The following is a 22,258-nucleotide window of genomic DNA, read 5'->3' as shown; positions in this document are numbered from 1 at the left end:
GTCTCATCTGTCACTCCCTGCTGGAATTGTTTGCATGCTCATTTTCCCAGCCGGACTGTCTGCTGGTTAATGGTGTGGAGCATATCTTCTTTGGCTTTGTATCCCTAGAACTTAGCACAGTGCCTGGTTCTCAGTTGAAAAAATTTTGGTGAATGAATGAATCATGAATATAATGTGCCAGAATAGTAAGGCAGGTTCTTTGCTTCCAAGGAATTAGATTTTATTGGGGGAAACAGATGCTTATGCAAATATAAGTATGACTTCATCAGCTAGAGACGAAAGGGAGGAAGACCTTGAAGATGGGGCGGCTGTGATAAAAAAAAAAAAAAAAAACCTTGGCAATGTAAGGTACATTAGCTCTATAGGTTATATAATGAGTGGTGGATTTGTAAGCTGGAAAGGCAGCTTGGGGTTAGATTCCTAAAGGGTCATAAATGCCATACTGAGGAGATGGTCTTTGTCATATGGGCCATGAAAATTTGTGAAAAGGTTTTTTGGTTTTTTTTTGGAACCAAAGACTGACATGAGTAGGTATCTGATTTAGAAAGTAACTGATGTGAGAGTTGAATGTGTATTGGAGAGGAAAGGTGGGCTAAAGGCAAGGAGCTCCAGCTCAGAGATGGGAGGAACTGTAAGGAGAGTACGGAGTGAAAAACATAACATTTTTGAGTGGCTACCATGTGCCAACCATTGTGAATAACATTTTGGTTGGCTCACCAAATTTCTTATAATAGTTCCAAATACTAGCCCCACTTGACAGGTGAGAAACCTGAGTCTTTAAGTGAAAAACACCGGAATCCAACTTGTCTGATTCCCAGAGCTCCTTCTATGAACCATCTTCATGTCCCGATAAAGCAGCTTGAGGGCCTGGATGAGAGCAATGGTAGTGGAAGTAGTTCACAGAGGGATACCTCAGAAAGACGTTTGGAATTACAGTCACCAGAGCTTGATGACCACGTGATGAGGAAAAGGGAGGCATCCCATCTGACTGAGTGTGAGGAAAGATAGTCTAGCTCTGACTGTGCTGACTTTGAGGGTCTCGTGAGCTGCCCAAAAGAAAGAGGTGGAAGTACAGACTTTTAGTTCAGGGTCAGGGTTACACGGATCTGGGAATCACGGGCTCACAAGCTGTAATTGGAGCAAAGTTTGGAAAAAATGCATACTGGAATGAGGTGACAGATGTTGATGGGACCTTGGGGTCCTCTGTGTTGACGTCATGAAGGGAAGAGATGGCGAAAGAGTGGCCAGATGTTGAGAGGAAAGTGAAAAGACTTGGAAGGGGAAGGGTTTTAAGGAGAAAGAAAGGGGTAATCAAGACAGAATATTGAGACGTCGTCGGTCGTGGCAGTCGGGAGCATGTAAGTGATCTTCGTGAACCATGGTTTACGTACTGTCTCAAAGCACAGGGTGTGAAAGCACTTTGTATTAGGCGGAGGTGAGACTGTGAAGGCTTTATGAAGTGCAGACTACGTTTTCAGGAAGTTTGCTGCAACTGGAAAAAGAATCTGGGGGGAGGAGGTGAGTAACTGAGAGGGCAACAGGAATGGATACAGAGAGTCGAGTCGGGTACCGACTAAAACTGCTGAGGAAGAAGGAAACATTGACTACAGATTGTAAATAAGGCAAAAACAGAACTCGCCCTGAAGAAAACAAGATAGGATGAAATAAAAAGGTTAAGTGGGGATGTTTTTCTGTGAGGTGGGAGCACAGCTGCAGGGAATAGTCACCAGCAGTCAAGACAGTTTCAGACTGAAGCCGCCACTGTCTAAACCAGGTGAGTCTTTACGCTTCCAAGCCCTGGACCAGGAGCTGGTTTCCGAATGTGCGTGACCGTGAGCCTGCAGGTGGAAGCAGACAGGCGCCCCCTCCCACGGGCTGCCCTGCCTGGCTGCTAGTCATCTTCATAACTTCCCCTCATTCCCACTCAGGCATCGAGTTTTCTAAAGGCTGCCTCCCCCAGATAAGACTGCCTCCCCTTAGGGCACGAACTCTGAATATCCTCAGTACCCAGTCAAGCAGGACCATTCCCTGAAATAGTGAGAACTCTCTGAAAAAGAGCTCACCCTGAGTTGTATATCAGTCAGGTTAACTTTAGCAGTGGTACATTGAAGCCCACCATTCCTCCTTCAGAACGGATACCCATTCCCTAAGCCATCATCTCGCTGTCCCATTTTCAAACTATTGGGGTGTAGACAGAAGTGGGGGTGGTCTGTCACAACTCGGAAGCATTCAAAACATGATTTTTAAGTGACTTCAGGAAAACAGAAGTTAGGAGTTTGGCTCTTTTACCATGACATTTGCAAGAGGAAACAAGAGTGCTGGTTGGAGGTGTGAAACATGGCAGCTCCTGGGTGCCATCTACTCCTAGTACACTTTTTACTCCTGCTAAATATGAAATAAAAATAGACTTACTGTAGAGACGCCCAGATGCTCTTGATAAGATGAACTTTATATTTAAAGTAACCTTTAGATTTCACTCAAATTCAGGAAATTAGGGAGAAAAGGGACCAAGAAGTTTCCATGTTCAAGAAAAGGGTGTTATTTTAAAAATCTAAGACAAAGATGATTGGAGTCTTAGCATTTCCAGTGTTGAAGCCTTACTGAGGTGAGTTATACTTAGGAAAAGAATGCAGTGGCCAGAGCAGCCGCCAGCAGCCATGCCTGCCGTGGAAGGACAGTCCCCGTGCAGTCACACACACACACACACACACACACACACACACACACACCCGCAGCCAAGAAGGACACCATGGAGACGCTGCTGTGGTGACGTCCCGCCGCAGGCTCCGTGGAACCTGCCCCTGGCTTCCTCCATTCCTGACCTTCCTTTACAGCCTTTAGGCTCTGTGTCTCCTTCAGCCTCAAAGCTCACAATCTCCATACAAAGTGTAGATTTTTATTTTACACTTTTTGGTCTAGGTAAGGTCACACGTATCCTCGCTATACTATTTTTGTCTCTCTTAGCCTTTCCTTGGCTTATCCTTTCTCAGCAAAGCCCGAGGGATGCCCCCGTACTGAGTTTGTCTTGAAATCCCCATTTCACGGCTAGAAAATGTCTCTTAGTCTCCGTCTTTCCATACAATTCTTCTCCCTCATCTTTGCCTACACCAGCTTCCCCTTGAGGAGGGCATGTCCCTGGAAAGCGATTACTCATTCCGTAATTCCCTTTGAATCGAAGGACAAGGAAGAGTGATCGGTCTTTATTTTTTGAACTTTTCCTCTTATGGAGAGCATTGTGTTTTTCTATACAGGTTTAATTTTAAGTACTTAAATTTTATCGTCCTGAGTGGATAACACTTCCCAGAGGATGCAGAGCGGGCTTACACACACACACACCATCATCAAATGAACCAGTCCAGCCACACCACCTGTGAGGTCTTGAGTTTATTCCCTGGGTTGAGGCCCTCGCTGTTTCTTATCTATATAGATTGTTGAAGTGACCCTCAACGGGTCTTTTAGGCCTGGCCTTTCTCTAGTCCATCACCTACACTACACTGAGTTTTGTTGTAGTTTATTCAAGTCTGTATTTGATTTTGTCACAATCCTTGATTAAATTTTTCTTCCTTCTTATTGTTCATTGGACAAAGACTATTCCCTCCCAATTCCAGGTTCAACTTCTGCTGTTTAATCGTGTGTCCATCAGTTGGGAAAAAAGAAAAAACAGAAGTGATCCGTGCCTTCATGGAGCTTATAGTCAGTCTGTCGTCATGCCATTAGACAGATAATTACAAAGTGCGGTAAATGCTATGAAGGAAAAGCCAGGGATGCTGCTGTGAGATGTTATAGGTGGGGAATTTCGAAGGCCTGTAGGAGTGAAGCATAATTAGGTGGAGACCAGAAGATGGTCCAGAGCTAGCTGGGTAAAAAGTGAGGGGGACAGCATTTCAGCATGAGACACCACCGCGTGCAGAGTTTCTGAGGCAAGAAAGAGGTGGGTGAGTTTTAGGAACTGGAAGGCCCACATGACGGGGTAGGGGCTGTGAGGGAGAAGGAGAGTGGTGAGTGTTGACTGTGGAGAGAGTAGGCAGCGTTTACATTTCTCCTAAACTCAGTGAGCAGCCAGTGATGGAGAGTGATGACATGACCTGCTTTAAATGTTTTCACTTTAATTCCAGCTGCTCTGATCACCTCAGATTACTCTCTGGTTCTCACGCACATCCAGGCCTTTGCCCCTGTCTCTCTCCTCTTCCTTCACCGTTTCCCATGTCTAGGAATTTGCACACTAGAGTGGTTCTAGAAGGAACCCTGGAACCAGCCATTTCTAGCATGTGTGGTCTTGGGTATGTTACTCTAACCTATCTGTGCCTCAGTTCCCTTTGAGGAAGGGAGAAATAATAGGGTTATTGTGAGGTTATCAATGAGATGACATGCGCCTAACATACTAATTCCTATAAAAGTGTTTGCTATGATTATTTTTATTACTATTAATAAGATTTGCTTCAAAGGCCACTGTGTAACCCTCTCTCACCTTTTCAGTTATAATCAGTCACTTCCTCTTCTGAGCTCCTACAGGGCTATGGTTGCTTTTATCACACTGTTATAGAGTTGGTTGAGTATGTATCTTTCTCCTTTTATTTATTAAAAAAAAAATTTATTTATTTAGCTGCACCAGGTCTTCATTGCGGCACACAGGCTCTTTGTTGTGGTGTGCGGGCTCTTTCGTTGTTGGCACGCGGGATCTAGTTCCCTGACCAGGAATCGAACCTGGGGCCCCTGCATTGGGAGCATGGAGTCTTAACCACTGGACCACCAGGGAAGTCCCCTCTCTTCTTATAGATTATGAATTCTTTAATGTAGCCACCATGTAGCATTAGGCATCTGGGTTTACATTTTTCCTCTACCACTTAGTAACAATGTGACCTAGGGTAAATGTGGAATTTCATGCTCTTGATTTCCTCATCTATAAAATTAGGATAATGTTATTTATCTTAAGGGGTTTTTTTCCTTAATTTTTTTTTAAATTTTATTTATTTGTTTATTTTTGGCTGTGTTGGGTCTTCGTTGCTGCATGTGGGCTTTCTGCAGTTGCGACGAGTGGGGGCTGCTCTTCATTGCAGTGCACCAGCTTCTCATTGTGGTGGCTTCTGCCGTTGTGGAGCACAGGCCCTAGAGCACATGGGCTCCTATAGTTGTAGCAAATGGGCTCAATAGTTGTGGCTCACAGGCTCAGTAGTTGTGGCTTCTGGGCTTAGTTGCTCTGCGGCTTGTGGGTTCTTCCCAGACCAGGACTTGAACCTGTGTCCCCTGCACTGGCAGGCGGATTCTTAACCACTGTGCCACCAGGGAAGTCCCAGGGGTTTTGTTTGTTTGCTTGTTTGTTTTGTTTTGTGTTGGTAAGGATTATATCTGCACAAGAGTGAGTACTTACTTAGTAAATGTATGTGCTTTTGTTTCCTTGCTTTGTAAGTTTCTAATAACTAAGATAGAAACAGCTAATGAGTGAATAGCCTGGTTGTTCACTGGTTGGAGGCTGAGTGAATGCATAATAATAGAGATTTGGTTAATGAGTAAAGCAGTGGAATACACAAAAATAACTAAAAAGAATGGATTCTATTGTGAAATAAAATAAATACATTGTACTTCTGATACTGAACAGATATGTCCTAATTTTTAAGTTCGTTCAGAGTATGTGTGTCCGGTAGTATATATTTCCAAATTAAATTTGCCCTTAGCATTTAGAGAAAGATGAACATAATGGCCGGAGCTAAAGTTGAGTAGAAAGCTCTTTAGGACACAGTTTGAAAGCCATTAAAACACAAAGTTAAAAACAGTCGATCAGAAAAGGAATGCTCACTTACGTGGGGCTTAGATTTCTTATCTTCAAAATGTGGTAGATTGATAGATTAAATGATCTCTAAGAGTCCTCTTAGTTCTCAAGTTTTATGATTTTGTGATTCCCTGATTCTGAAGGCTTGTACAGTTACAACAGCCTAAGATGCTAGATCAAATCCTAATGGTGAGAGAGAAAGAAAATTAGCAAAGAACCAAATGGTTAACAGTCTGGAGCCATTTAGTGAAGGAGCAGACAGTCCTCCTACTTCAACAGTAATTGAGTTTCATAATGATGACACTGAGTCATCAAAAAAGTTAAATTTGGTTCAATATACTCTCCTTAAAAGGCAAGGAAATGTGTAATGCATTTTTAGAAAGATGTTACCAATTATATTTTCATATTTGTATTAGTTTATATTCAACTGAAAAGGTTAAACTTCAATTGTTTGGAAAATTCACTTACGTGAATACCTGCCTCCTTTCCTTGAAATAAACAATATTGTTTTAGGGGCTATAAAATCATCCTGCCACAAAATAGCATCTCACTCTTCTATCATGGTGTTACCCTTTTCATTGTCCTAGATTTCGTCCATAAAATTACCATCATTTCAGTCATTTACTCTTTCATTTATTCAACAAACATTTATTAATCACCTGCCTTATACCACATAGTAGTGATCAAAGATAATAAGACTTGGTTTCTGTCTTCAAGGAACTCACTGACTGCTATGAAAGACCAGCATGTAAGTAAACAATTGGAATGTAGTTTAGTAAGTGCCGTAATTACACACATACACACACACACACACACACACACACACACACACAGGATGTAGTGCTTGGACCTACGTGAATGGTGATAAGGAGTGGACAGAGGAAAGTCTGAGTTGTATTTTTTTTAAAAATGAATAGGAACTTTCCAGATAAGTGAAGACTAGGGAAAGGGATTTCAGGGAAAATAAAACATGTTCCGAGGCATTGAGATTTGCAGTGTTTACAGGCAACGGAAAGAAATGGAAAGAGCTACACATCTTGGAGAGTGCATTTAGGGGGAACGTGACAGGTGAACTGGCAGAGGCTGAGTCAGATAGTGCTGTGCTTCTGTGGCACGCTCTTTTAGACTTTATTCTGTGGGCACTGGAGGAATAACAATCACATTTGTGTTTTAGGGAGACCAGTCTTGTGGCTGCATGGAAGACAGGCTGAATAGGAGCCAAAAATGGAGGAAGGTTAATTAAACAAATTGGAAATCACTACATCAGTCTAAACAAGGGATGAAAAGAGCTTGGGCAAAGGCAGAATTAGTGGAGAAGGGAAGGAGGAAATGGACATGAGATTGTACGGAAGTGGAATCCACAGACTTAGAGATACACCTCATGCGTAATCGGGGATCAGGTCAAGAAGAGGATGGACTGCACGACTTCGGCTGTCTGTTCTGGGTATTGGAGGGGTTCTAGGAAAGCTTTTGCTTTCCTGCTGCAAGTACCCTGCGCTGCTGTTTCCACTACTTTTGTCCTGGCAGAGAAGTAGGTGGATGTGGCTTGATGCCAGACGTGCAAAAGCCATATTGCAGCTTTGAGGTGATATGTGTGGAGAGGTGCATGCACACATGATGAAGAGTAAAGCAAAAAGATAGAAAACGCCAGCTTCCTAGCACCTTCGTGGAGTAAGCTACCCCCTGCCCTGGCCCACCTACTTCTGGATTTCTAACTAAGTGGGACGAATAACACTTACGTGCTTATATATGTGTGTCTGAATACATTTCTAACCAATATGGTGAAAAATGATTGGTCAATTATAATTGACTTTGGCTGTGTCTTTGCATTTGTTTTTGACTTATGAAGCTCTAAAAGCAGATTTCTTTTAATATATTGATATTATAGGTTGAATGTAATTGTTCTGTTGGCTTCTAAGCTTTCTTTTCATTTTTTGTTTAATAAGACAAATTACTAAAGAAAAAAAAACTCATATTTACTGGCAGACCTCTTAGGATACAAATGGGGGAAATGTGCATATAAATATGGGAAGTGATATTTTGAATAAATTCCATAGGGAAATTTTATTGACCTTTGAATGAATTGCTATATGCTAGATTTGTTATTTGATAAAAATTTAATTTTTAATAGAGTTGTTTATTTTTATTTTCTGTTTACTCTGAAAAATATTTCATATAATCTTTCTTTAAATAAGAGACTGGCTTTGTCATTGTTTCTTTTTCTTTTTTTTTTTTAATTTTATTTATTTATTTATTATTTTGGGGGGGATACACCAAGTTCAATCATCAGTTTTTATACACATATCCCCGTATTCCCTCCCTCCCTCGGCTCCCCACCCACCCTCCCTCAAGTCCCCCCCATCCTCCCCGTCCCAGTCCTCTAAGGCATCTTCCATTCTCAAGTTGAACTCCCTTTGTTATACAACAACTTCCCACTGGCTATCTATTTTACAGTTGGTAGTATATATATGTCTGTGCTACTCTCTCGTTTCGTCTCTTTGTCATTATTTCTTAAAGGAATATATTGACTTTCTCTTTAGATGCTAAGACCAATGATATATATTGAGTCTTAACAAAACAGTGAATCTTGAGTCATACCCAAATTGAATCTTTTCTGTGTACATTTGTGTCTGGTTCCATATTAAGACAGATTACATCAGAACTGAAAGCTCTCTTTGGTCTCAAAATCTGTACTTTTTAAAAAAAAGCAGTGATTGCTGTGGCTTCTCCAGTATGCTATAGAATATGTGTTGAATTCGTTTCAGTGTTCTTTCAAAATCTGACATCCAAATGGCCGTACATTACTTAGGATATAAATTTGAGAGTGTTTTCTGATGCTTATTCAAAGTATTTTTATGTTTGCAAATTCATCTTCTAACAGCTTTTATCATCCTGGCAGTAAAGTTAAGAATTTGATGTTATTAAATCACTTTTCATTCAAGATAGTTTATGCAGCTATCAAACAAAGCTCTGAGGGTATTTGGGAGGAAAACTACAGGAGCCTAGGACAAGTAGGTCACAGAGTGCAGCACCGTCAGTTGGTGGAATGCGGGGCAGGGCTGTGCGTCAGGAGACTTGAGTTCTATCCATAGCTCTCTTCGTGACTTGGTGTATGACCTTGGGCTACTTACTGAAGAGCTCTTGCCTCAGTTTCATCTTGGATAAAATGGGGCCAGAAGTGGCTTCTAACACACGTAGAGTGTATCAGATCTGGGAGACATTTTCTAGTCATTTATTCCAACCCAAAGTGAATCCCTGCCATGTTTTTTGAAAGTATTTTCCATTCTCTAACAACTCTGGTGACAGTGGACGTCGCCTCCCCTGTAGCAACCTATTCCATTTCCAGACATTTTTAGTTCTCAGTAATTCATTTGAGGAAGTACCTAGAATAGGCACATTCATAGAGATGGAGATGGATTAGAGGTTATCAGGAACTGGGGAAAGAGGGAAAGGGGAGTCATTGCTGAATGATTACAGAGCTTCTGTTTGGCGAGATGGAAAAGTTTCAGACAGAGATAATGGTGATGGTTGCACAACATTGCCAGTTTAATTAACACCACTAAATTGTGTACTTAAAATGGCAAATTTTATCATATGGGCTTGCAAGTATGTGTATATATATATATATATTTTTAACCACAGTAAAAAAAAAAAGCATCTCGGTTAGCACTATGGTCTCAGAAGGAAGGGAGGCCATATTATCTGAATTTTAAAGAAGAAGAAAGAGCCTTCAGGTCACATGATCAGGGAGGAGCAGATAAGGATCTGAACCTGAGTCCTTGACCCTCAGACTGAAGGGGTCCTCCAGTCCACGCTGCCATCGCTGTCGGGACTGGGCTTGTGCTCACTGCTTGTGATGCTCTTCTTTTCGTGGTTTGAGCTGGCCCGTGCAGAGGGGCAGAACGTTCTTGCCACCATTGTTCAATCTAGAAACTAAAACTCAGTTAATAAACCTGACATGGCATTATTATTATTATTATTATTATTATTATTATTATTATTATTTTGGCAGCCCCAACCCACTGCTGATTCATACAGAGTTTATAATTAATCAAACTTACCCCACATCTGTTTTATACATGCTACTCTTAAAGTCTCTCCCTTTCCCCATTTCAAACATTTCACTGTGAGAATGGTGTTCTAGGTTTAAATGCAAAAATTTTAAGTTTATCCCTATATTAATACATACTGTTGCTTTTTTATTGATTGTTCCATTCTCGTGATTATTTTGAATCTTGATTCTGGCACGCATCATATTTGGTATTTCTTCCATTGTAAAATGTTATCCTGATTGTAAATCAAAGTGACTTCAATCTCCTTATCCAAGTTATTGATAAAAATGCTGGAAAGGACTGAGTCATAGACAGAGACATGACTATTTCCCTGGCAATCTTCCTCTGGCCTCAGCCAGCAATAGCCAACGCCTTCATATAGTGGATGCTCTGTTCCAGCAAAAGTGCTTTACACGTTGAATCTCATTAAATCTGCACAACATCCCTGCAAGGCATTATTGTCATAATTCTCATTTTATACATAAGGGAATAAAGCGCAGAAAGGTTAAGCAGCTTGCACAGATCGCACAGCTGACAAGTAGCATAAGCAGGATTCAAAGCTATGCACTCTGCCTCCATAGTCTAGGCTCTTAAGCACTCTGCTGTACTGCTGCTGACGTCAGCTGGGATTCCAGCCCGTATTGGCATAGGATGACATCAGTGAAATGTGATCAATGAGATTGCAATTATAACATTCTTTAATTGGTACCACTGGTGGCAAAATAGTCTGAAATGCCAGATGAAGGGACTTGTGCTTTTGTATGTGCTGTGTCTTCTCCTGAGAAAGTTGGACTCTATACTCCTTTTCTTCTTTCATGTTTGCTCAAAAGGTATTTCCTTCTTATTTCCCCAGACACATGGAGGTACTCCTTCTCTTTTATCACCTCTGCACTTTGTATAAATGCATTTTGAAATGTATCTCAACAGTAAACAAACAACAGACATTTACAGAGCACCTCGAGTGTGTGCCTGGCCTTGTGCCGGTTGATGAGAATAGGGACAGAAGCAGATGGTGTTCTGCCCGCAAGCTTACCGCTGGCTCGTGAAGACCATCACACCAGCACCACCCCGGCACCAGCCACACTGTAGGTGTTGCAAGTGTTGTTGAAGGGCTGTATGGAAGGGAATTGAGTACCAACCAAGTCTTTTAAAATACTCAGCTATGCACCTGCAAACTGTTTTTGTGCTTTAGATTAAGAGGACTAGTTTTGACCATCGTGGCTGTTTGCTTGGTAAAACTGTAGACTCCCCAGCCTGTACCTGTGCGATTCAGTCAGCTTAGGCTAAATGGTGCTGGGATAGCAACTTGAAAATCTCAGTGGCTCATACCAATGAGATACCAAGCATTTCCTGCTTCAGTATCTGTCTGTCTTTGGTCATATGCAGCTTTGCCCTACGCCTTTATCACTGCAGGACCCTGGCTGAAGGAGTGGCCCTTCTCTGGGACATTAATGTTATTCCCATGGCAGAAGAAAAAACAGATTTCCCTAGGAATACTGGTGCCGAAAATTTTTAGTGATTTTCAAACTCTTCATCGGGTTTAGTCCAACAGTCTAATGGCTATGTATTTTCTTGAATTTTGAGTCTCACATGCTACCAGGGTAAAGTTAAGTTACTGGCACATCCAAGAGAAACTTTATGATTGACTGATAGGGTCTTTTAATTACTCAAGTTTAAAAAATTCCATTACTGTACCATAAGTCCTCTTTCACTGTTATGCACATTTCTCTATAAAACTTTTGTTCTCCAACGTATATGTATAAGCATGTTTATCAGTCAGGAGAAGAGCTTGACCATTTAGCTAATTTTACTGGACCTGAAGTATTTTAGTATCTGTTCAGTGCACTTTTACCAAGAGAAATATCTGCATTACAGACTGCAACAAAATAGAACATGAAGCTATTATTTATGTACTCTTTACAGTATAATTTAGGGGTTAGGTTGAAGGATTCATTGCTAGGCTTGATAGAAATGCTAGCCTGTTTCTATCTTCCTACTTGCAGCAGCAAAGTATATATACTCTGCTAATTATTTAATTAAAAAAATAAGTGCTTGGTGCATAATACATTTTAATGAAATGGGCTTTTAACAATTGGGAAACATAGAATGACAATATTATAATAGGAGGTAACCCAGTTTCCTTCGAGTTTTCATAATAATCAAAAAGATATGCAATTCACTTTTCCGCCACCCAGGATACATTTTTCAGATCCTCTCTTCAGATCTGCCAAAATAATGGAGCCCTGTTGATGAGAGAGGTCTAGAAATGAAAAGAAATTGTGGTGACTGGCTGATTTTTCTTCACTGAGGATCTAATTACAGGGAATTGAACTTCACTTAATCAGGCATTAATAGTGATTTCCTGAGAGTAAGCTGCAGAATGAGTTACAGGGTCTTTTTCAGAGGTGTGGAAAAAGTAGAATGTCTCTTCACCTGCTTGGGCTCATCGGTAGTGGCTTTACTAGGTGCTGGCAGCATTTCCTCGCACGCTAGATATGAAACAGAGCCACGGGTAGGAACAGCAGTGCTGGAATGCTTCTCGGGGAGGGTAAAGCATCCAAGCAGGGCTGAGGCAGGTGAGTCGAAGGAACAGGAACCACTAGTGACAGTAGTTACACGCACATGGATTGGTTGGACAGGCTAGAGTTAGATTTTTAAATAACCAAGTAGGAAGGGAAGAAAAGAAATTTTGTAATGACAAAAAGCATAGTAAACACGATTGCTTTCTCTTGGAAATTATCTGAAAAGAGTTGGCAAAGTTGGTAAAAACACACGCAAATACACATGACTGTTTATGCAACTATGTCTATGGTATTTACAATTCCAAACAAATATATGTGGCCTTTGAAAGAATGTCCCTGAAGTCTAGGATCCTAACCCCACCTCCACCTCCCCCATCCTCCCAAATTTGCTTAACTGAAACTCTGTGTTTGCTGGGTTTTGATTCCTTTCTTATTCCACTGACATTTACTGAGCTCTCATTTCGAGCTTAGCACAGTGTCCTGCTCTTCTAGGTGTGGGAACCACTGGGAAAAAATCCAGGCTTCGTTGAGTTGGGCAGACCCGCTGAGATCACCGTTCTTTGTGGGGGCATTTACATTTGAACCACGGCGGGGTGGGTGAGCCCTCATTGCTCTGCTGCTACTTAAATTTTACTAGTTAAGGAACCCCTGTCGTCTTGATTTTATACCAGAAATCATGGGGGAAATGTTTCATCACCTCCCTTTAAATGCTACATTTCAACCATGTACAATATGTCCAGCCTTGTTCAGATGGTGAGAAGACACAGTGACATTTGGGGGGATCCCTTACCCAACTCATTTCCTTGAGAACCAAATTCTGAAGCTCTTGCCAGCCTTACAGACACCCGGTGGAATCCCTGCTCAGATGCGTATTTCCAGTGCATCAGGATGTTTGTCATCTTCTCCCTGGAAACAGTTTCTCACACCCACATCGCACGTGTGTGATCTGTGAATATATCTCCTGCTACTTTTCCATGTCCTCTTTGCCTGGAGGGAGGGCTGAGAACATGAATTCAGCTTGGGGAAATGATACAAAATGTGGCTGTTGAAGGGATCTTTCAAAAGAGTCCTTTTCTGTGTGTGCAGGTACTATGCTGGGTGCAACCCAGGTCTTCATTCACCTGAAACAGTGGCGTAGGTTTGAATACTAGCATCACAGAATCAAGATATTAGACAATCTGGAAGACACCAGCTCAATTGTAAGCCTGTGGATACCATCTTATTTAATTTCAAAGGGAAACCTCTACCCTGTTTTTGGAAATTTTGAGAAAAGGGCACTTAATAACTTCTTTCAGTGATTTTTTTTTTCAGTGTTTGCAGACTTTTCTTTTTTTATTATTAATTTATTTTATTTTATTATTTTTTTTTTACAATAAGCTGCATATATTTAGGGTGTACAATTTGGTATCCCAATCGCCCAATTCATTCCCCCCCCAACCCTCCCCACTTTCCCCAGTTGGTGTCCATATGTTTGTTCTCTACATCTGTGTCTCTATTTCTGCCTTGGAAACCGGTTGATTTCTACCATTTTTCTATATTCCACATATGTGTGTTAATATAAGATATTTGTTTTTCTCTTTCTGACTCACTTCACTCTGTATTACAGTCTCTGGGTCCATCCGTGTCTCTACAAATGTCCCAGGTTCATTGCTTTTTACAGCTGAGTAATATTCCATTGTATATATATACCACATCTTCTTTATCCATTCATCTGTCAATGGACATTTAGGTTGCTTCCATGTCCTGGCTATTGTAAATAGTGCTGCAGTGAACATTGGAGTGCATGTGTCTTTTTGAATTATGGTTTTCTCTGGGTATATGCCCAGGAGTGGGATTGCTGAGTCATATGGTAGTTCTAATTTCAGCTTTGCAAGGAACCTCCATACTGTTCTCCATAGTGGCTGTATCAATTTACATTCCCACCAGCAGTACAAGAGCGTTCCCTTTTCTCCACACCCTCTCCAGCATTTACTGTTTGTAGATTTTCTGATGATGCCCATTCTAACCGGTGTGAGGTGATACCTCATGGTAGCTTTGATTTGCATTTCTCTAATAATTAGTGATGGTGAGCAAATTTTCATGTGCCTCTTGGCCATCCGTATGTCTTCTTTGAAGAAATGCCTATTTAGGTCTTCTGCTCATTTTTGGAATTGGTTGTTTGTTTTTTTGATGTTGAGTTCCATAAACTGTTTATATATTTTGGAGATTAATCCATTGTCTGTTGATTCGTTTGCAAATGTTTTCTACCATTCTGAGGGCTGTCTTCATCTTGTTTATAGTTTCCTTTGCTGTGCAGAAGCTTTGAAGTTTCATTAGGTCCCACTTATTTATTTTTGTTTTTATTTCCATTACTCTAGGGGGTGGATCAAAAAAGATCTTGCTGTGAATTATGTCAAAGAGTGTTCTTCCTATGTTTTCCTCTAGGAGTTTTATAGTGTCTGGCCTTACATGTAGGTCTTTAATCCATTTTGAGTTTATTTTTGTGTATGGTGCTAGGGAGTGTTCTAATTTCATTCTTTTCCATGTAGCTGTCCAGTTTTCCCAGCACTGCTTATTAAAGAGGCTGCCTTTTCTCCATTGTATATCCTTGCCTCCTTTGTCATAGATTAGTTGACCATAGTTTATCTCTGGGCTTTCTATCCTGTTCCATTGATCTGTGCTTCTGTTTTTATGCCAGTACCATACTGTCTTGATCACTGTAGCCTTGTAGTATAGCCTGAAGTCAGGAAGCCTGATGCCACCAACTCCATCTTTCCTTCTCAAGATTGCTTTGGCTATTCGGGGTCTTTTACATTTCCATACAAATCATAAAATTTCTTGTTCTAGTTCTGTGAAAAATGCCATTGATAATTTGATCAGAATTGCATTGAATCTGTAAATTGCTTTTGGTAATATAGTCATTTTCACAATGTTAATTCTTCCAATCCAAGAACATGATATGTCCTTCCATCTGTTTGTGTCATCTTTGATTTCTTTCATTAGTGTCTTATAGTTTTCTGAGTACAAGTCTTTTACCTCCTTGGTTAGGTTTATTCCTAGGTACTTTATTCTTTTTGTTGCAGTGGTGAATGGGATTCTTTTCTTAATTTCTCTTTCTGATCCTTCATTGTTAGTGTATAAAAATGCAAGAGATTTCTGTGTGTTAATTTTGTATCCTGCAATTTTACCAAATTCATTGATTAGCTCCAGTAGTTTTCTGGTGCCATCTTTAGGATTTTCTATGTATAGTTTCATGTCATCTGCGACCAGTGACAGTTTTACTTCTTCTTTTCCTATTTGGATTCCTTTTATTTCTTTTTCTTCTCTGATTGCTGTGGCAAGGACTCCCAAAACTATGTTGAATAGTAATGGTGAGAGTGGACATCCTTGTCTTGTTCCTGATCTTAGAGGAAATGCTTTCAGTTTTTCACCATTGAGAATGATGTTTGCTGTGGGTTTGTTTTATATGGCCTTTATTATGTAGATGTAGGTTCCCTCTATGCCCACCTTCTGGAGAGTTTTTATCATAAATGGATGTTGAATTTAGTCAAAAGCCTTTTCTGCATCTATTGAGATGATCATGTGGTTTTTATCCTTCAATTTGTTAATATGGTGTATCACATGGATTGATTTGCATATATTGAAGAATCCTTGCATTCCAAGGATAAACCCTGCTTGATCATAGTGTATGGTCCTTTGAATGTGTTGTTGGATTCTGTTGCCTAGTATTTTGTTGAGGATTTTTGCATCTAAATTCATCAGTGATATTGGTCTGTAGTTTTCTTTTTTTGTACTATCTTTGTCTGGTTTTGGTATCAGGGTGATGGTGGCTTCATACAATGAGTTTGGGAGTGTTCCTTCCTCTGCAATTTTTTGGAAGAGTTTGAGAAGGATGCGTTTTAGCTCTTCTCTAAATGTTTGATAAAATTCACCTGTGAATCCATCTGGTCCTGGACTTTTGTTTGTTGAGAGATTTTTAATCACAGTTTCAATTTCATTACTTGTGATTGGTCTGTTCATATTTTCTATGTCTTCCTGATTCAATCTTGGAAAATTATATCTTTCTAAGAATCTATTTCATCCAGGTTGTCCATTTTATTGGCATATAGTTGCTTGTAGTAATCTCTTATGATGCTTTTTATTTCTTCGGTGTCCGTTGTAACTTCCCGTTTCATTTTTAATTTTATTGATTTGAATCCTCTCCCTCTTTTTCTTGATGAGTCTTGCTAGAGATTTATCGATTTTATTTATCTTCTCAAAGAAACAGCTTTTAGTTTTATTGATTTTTGCTATTGTTTTCTTTGTTTCTATTTCATTTATTTCTGCTCTGATCTTTATAATTTCTCTCCATCTACTCACTTTGGGTTTTGTTTGCTCTTCTTTCTCTAGTTTCTTTAGGTGTAAGTTTAGATTGTTTATTTGGGATTTTTCTTGTTTCTTGAGGTAGGATTGTATCGCTATAAACTTCCCTCTTAGAACTGCCTTTGCTGTATCCCATAGGTTTTGGATCATTGTGTTTTCATTGTCATTTGTCTCTAGGTATGTTTTCATTTCCTCTTTGATTTCTTCAGTCATCTCTTGGTTATTTAGTAGCATATTGTTTAGCCTCCGTGTGTTTGTGTTTTTTACAATTTTTTTCCTGTAATTGATTTCTAATCTCATAGCGTTGTGGTCTGAAAAGATGCTTGATACAATTTCAATTTTCTTGAATTTACCAATGCTTGATTTATGACCCAAAATGTGATCTATCCTGGAGAATGTTCCATGTGCACTTGAGAAGAACGTGTAATCTGCTGTTTTTGGAAGTAATGTCCTATAGATATCTATTAAATCAAGCTGATTTATTGTGTCATTTAAAGCTTGTGTTTCCTTATTAATTTTTGGTGTGGATGATCTGTCCATTGGTGTAAGTGGGGTGTTAAAGTCCCCTGCTATGATTGTGTTACTGTCGATTTCCTCTTTCATAGTTGTTAGCATTTGCCTTATGTATTGAGGTGCTCCTATATTGGGTGCATATATATTTATAATTGTTATCTCCTCTTCTTGGATTGATCCTTCAATCTTTATGTAGTGTCCTTTCTTGTCTCTTGTAACATTTTTTATTTTAAAGTCTATTTTATCTGATATGAGTATCGCTACTCCAGCTTTCTTTTGACTTCCATTTGCATGGAATATCTTTTTCCATCCCCTCACTTTCAGTCTGTATGTGTCCCTAGGTCTGAAGTGGGTCTCTTGGAGACAGCATATATATGGGTCTTGTTTTTGTATCCATTCAGCCAGTCTGTGTCTTCTGGTTGGTGCATTTAGTCCATTTACATTCAAGGTAATTATCGATATGTATGTTCCTAGTACCATTTTCTTAATTGTTTTGTTTTTGTTTTTGTAGGTCTTTTTCTTCTCTTCTATTTCCTGCTTAGAGAAGTTCCTTTAGCATTTGTTGTAGGGCTGGTTTGGTGGTGCTGAATTCTCTTAGCTGTTGCTTGTCTGTAAAGCTTTTGATTTCTCCATCAAATCTGAATGAGATCCTTGCTGGGTAGAGTATTCTTGGTTGTAGGTTCTTGCCTTTCATCACATTAAATATATCATGCCACTCCCTTCTGGCTTGCAGAGTTTCTGCTGAGAAATCAGCTGTTAACCTTATGGGAGTTCCCTTGTATGTTATTTGTCATTTTTCCCTTGTTGCTTTTAATAACTTTTCTCTGTCTTTAATTTTTGTCAATTTGACTACTATATGTCTTGGCGTGTTTCTCCTTGGGTTTATCCTGCCTGGGACTCTCTGTGCTTCCTGCACTTGGGTAGCTATTTCCTTTCCCATGTTAGGGAAGTTTTCAACTATAATCTCTTCCAGTATTTTCTCAGGTCCTTTCTTTCTTCTCCTTCTGGGACCCCTATAATGTGAATGTTGGTATGTTTAATGCACCAGAGGTCTCTTAGGCTGTCCTCAGTTCTTTTCATTCTTTTTTCTTTATTCTTTTCTGCATCAGTGATTATCACCATTCTGTCTTCCAGGTCACTTATTGCCCTTCTGCCTCAGTTAATCTGCTATTGGTTCCTTCTAGTGTATTTTTCATTTCAGTTATTGTGTTACATATCTCTGTTTGTTTGCTCTTTAATTCTTCTAAGTCTTTGGTAAACTTTTCTTGGAACTTTTCGATCTTTGCATGCAGTCTTTTTTCAAAGTCCTGGATCATCTTCACCACCATTGTTCTGAATTCTTTTTCCAGAAGAGTACCTATCTCCTCTTCATTTAGTTGTTTTTCTAGTGTTTTATCTTGTCCATTCATCTGGTACAAAGTCTTTTTTGCCTTTTCATTTTCTCTGTCTTTCTGTGGCTATGATTTTCAGTTCCACAAGATGAAATACTGCTGATTCTGCTTGATTCTGCTGTCTGCCCTCTTGTGAAGGAAGCTGTCTAGGAGGCTCCTGAGTGCTTCCTGATGGGAAGGACTGATGGTGGATTGGGCTGGGTGGGCAGAGCTCAATAAAACTTTAATCTGATTTGGTGGGTGGGGCTCAGTGACACTTTAATCTGCTTGTCTGCCAATGGGTGGGGCTGTGTTCCCACCTTGGTGGTCGTTTGGCCTGAGGCGACCCAGCACTGGAGCTTACAGGCTCTTTGGTGGGGCTAATGGTGGACTCCAGGATGGCTCACACCAATGAACACCTCCCAGAACCCCTGCTGCCAGAGCCCCCATCTCCTTGGTGAGCCACAGCCACCCCCCACCTCTGCAGGCAACCCTCCAACACCAGCAGGTAGGTCTGGTTCAGTCTCCTATGGGGTTACTGCTCCTTCTCCCTGGGTCCTGGTGAGCACACTTTTTTGTGTGCCCTCCAAGGGTGGAGTCTCCGTTTCCCCCAGTCCTGTGGAGGTCCTGCAATCAAATCCCGCTGGCTTTCAGAGTCTGATTCTCTGGGGATTCCTCTTCCCGATGTTGGCCCCCATGTTAGGAAACCTGACGTGGGGCTCAGAACCCCCAGGACTTCTGTGGTATAACTGTTCTCCAGCTTGTGAGTCACCCTCTCAGCATTTAGGGGATTCAATTTTAATGCAATTGCGCCCCTCCTACGGTCTCATTGCGGCTTCTCCTTTGTCTCTGGATGTGGGGTGTTTTTTTTGGTGAGTTCCAGTGTCTTTCTGTCAATGATTGTTCAGCAGTTAGTTGTAATTCTGGTGCTCTTGCAAGAGGGAGTGAGTGCATGTCCTCCTACTCCACCATCTTGATTCCTTCTCCTGCAGACTTTTCTAAAAAGAGAACTTCTCTTTCTGCTTTGGTATTGGCTTCATAAAGTGACTTAAGGGGCCCCGTTATCTTAGCATAATCAGCAAGGGGAATATTAGGATCTCCTGGTTAATCAGTACTGTTGTTTTCAGTCCCTCCCAGCCCATGGCATGTTAGGAAGTCCCGTTTGTATCACTGAATGCTCAGACACGCTGGATGTTTAAGAATTAGTTCCTCTAAACAGGGAATTGAAAAGCCAAAGGGCATTTTGAGCATTAACGTCATATATCAACATTTCTAATTTCTGAGGATGTTTCTCCACGAGTAGGCATTGCTGAGACGGAAAACCAGTTCTGAGAGACTTCTTTTGGGAACATAAAGGCCCACCCTTAAATTTTCCCATTTCTGGTTAAAATCTGATTTAATATGAGTTTAAATCATTAATATGAGAAAAATAATTGTATGGGAGAATGCACATTTTAAAATAGAATGAGTTAGATAGAAATTATAAAACTTTTTTTTATAAGCTAGAGGTAAAAGAATCAGAAATCAACAGTATGAAAAGGACATGATCAAACTCTATGCTTATTGCCTCTGAATTTCCCTGTGTGGAAATTCTACCACAGTTTTTAAATTCAGAATTTTAAAAAGATTTGAAGGAAAGATAAGGGAGAAAAAGTTCAGGAAGGTCAAATTTATGATGTGGTATAGGATTGTGATTAAAATTAATATGGAGAATTACTGATGACGTATTGTTTCGTGAAAGATGGAGTAAAGAAGAATTTCTGGAGACACTGGATGAGGAGTAAAGTTGAAAAGGAAATAACAAAGATGTATTACTAAGACAAAAGAAATTTTAAGGACGATAAGGAGGCAATTCCTTAAGGAGGATTAGAACGAAGGATTGTTTTAAAGCTTTTGGAGTTCCATTAATGATGTAGTTGGGAACAGCAGCTATTGGGGGATGTGGTGGAACTCTAACAGGGAGAAAGCACAATGTAGGAAAATGGTATGGATGAAGGGAAGAGAAATGTTTTGTAATGTCTTCAGGCAGGTGTGTTCTGTATGTAAATGCCTTTGTCATAAAAGAGCAAATGTTGAAAAAAGAGTGAAAAATAAATATTTTTTATAACTCAAGTTGGGATATTAAAAAAGAATATTTTCTAGGATTTTTGCTTTTTGTTTTTTGTGTTTTTGAGTTGCTTCTGTTGATGATTTAATTCTGAATGACTAATTGGAAAAAGGGATAGAAAACTTGCATGAGTAAGGTGCTGATTATAGGGTAGTAGCACATGGCAGTGTGGTTGTCTAAATAATGGCCCCCAAAGATGGCTACATCCTAATCCCCATGTATTTATGGTACTTTACCTTGTTACTTTATGTGACCTACTATGATAAAAGGGACTTTGCAGATGTGATTAAGTAAAGGATCTTGTGATGGAAGGTTTATACTGATTATCTGAATAGGCGCTAAATATGTGGGTCTTTATAAGAGGGAGATAGGAGAACTGAGGAGTAGCATAAGATGTGACAATGGTAGCAAAAGATAGGAATGATGCCAAGAAGGGGCCAGGGACCGAGGAATGCAGGGAACCTCTAGAAGCTAGAAAAGGCAAGGAAACGTTCTACCCTAGAGCCTCCAGAAGGAATAGCCCTGCTAACTAACACCTTTAGTTTAGCACAGTGACTCAGATTTCAGACTTCTAACCCACAGAATTATAAGAGAATAAATTTGCGTTGTTTTAAGCTGCTAAAGTTGTTAGAGCAGCAATAGGAAACAGACTGGTAGTAATTTGTAGATAGTATTAAGTGTAATTATCTTTTACAATGAATGTCTACAAGCCTTTCTTCAATTCTAAGCTTTAAAATTGCCACAAATTTCTAAAGATTTTGGTTCTGTGTTGTTATGTTCTGTGGATTGACAAATTCATTTCTCCAAGTTAGGAAACTTGGATATGGACTTGATTTGAGGCTTTAATGGAAAATCTCAGTTCGGTCTCCTTCCTGTGTGTCTCCTCTATTCCTAGTACAAAACACTTCACTCTGGTCAGCAAATGTGTGTGGGTTTTTCCCCACACCAAGCAGTTCTCCGTGATGCCAGCTAGGTGTCCTACAGTTTAACTCAATTCTGACACTATATACCTGGAGAGAGAGTCAGAGCCCACAGGTTAAGGTCTCAGTCCCATAAGATTGCACCCACCCCACTTCAGATGCCAACCGCAAGTAGCAGGTCCCAGGTTAGCCACAATTTCTGTCTGACTTGGCTACAAATGGGAGGTTCCCATGACCCCCTCCTCAGGTTTAATTTGCTGGAGTGGCTCACAGAACTCAGGGAAACACTTACTTAGGTTTACCAGGTGATACCTCGTTGTGGCTTTGGTTTGCATTTCCCTGATGATTAGTGATATTGAGCATGTTTTCATGTTCCTGTTGACCATCTGTGTGTCAACTTTGGAAAAATGTGTATTCAGGTCCTCTGCCCATTTTTTAATCAGGTTGTTTGATTTTTGGTGTTGAATTATATGAGTTCTTTGTATATTTTGGATATTAACCCCTTGTCAGATATATCACTAGCAAATATCTTCTCCCATTCAGTAGACTGTTGTTGTTTTGTTGTGCAAAAGCTTTTTAGTTTGATATATTCCCATTTGTTTATTTTTGCTTTTGTTTCCCTTGCCTGAGAAGCCATGTGAAAAAAAAGTATTGCTAAGATTGATG

General features: G+C 40.1%; 1 protein-coding gene and 1 non-coding gene across 2 annotated transcripts in view; one reads left to right on the top strand and one right to left on the bottom strand.

Annotated features, from left to right (window-relative positions):
- KCNMB4 (potassium calcium-activated channel subfamily M regulatory beta subunit 4) overlaps positions 1-22,258 on the top strand; it is a 65,136-nt gene that overhangs the window by 28,781 nt on the left and 14,097 nt on the right. The gene's annotated exons all lie outside the window — the stretch shown is intronic.
- On the bottom strand, positions 4,684-4,756 carry TRNAW-CCA (transfer RNA tryptophan (anticodon CCA)). Its single transcript has one exon. It is a non-coding gene; the product is annotated as a tRNA-Trp (tRNA).

This window comes from Hippopotamus amphibius, chromosome 7 (assembly GCF_030028045.1).
Source record: "Hippopotamus amphibius kiboko isolate mHipAmp2 chromosome 7, mHipAmp2.hap2, whole genome shotgun sequence".
Taxonomy (NCBI): Eukaryota; Metazoa; Chordata; class Mammalia; order Artiodactyla; family Hippopotamidae; genus Hippopotamus; species Hippopotamus amphibius.
The sequence above is the reverse complement of the archived record's forward strand: the minus strand, read 5'-3'. Positions and strand labels throughout refer to the sequence as shown.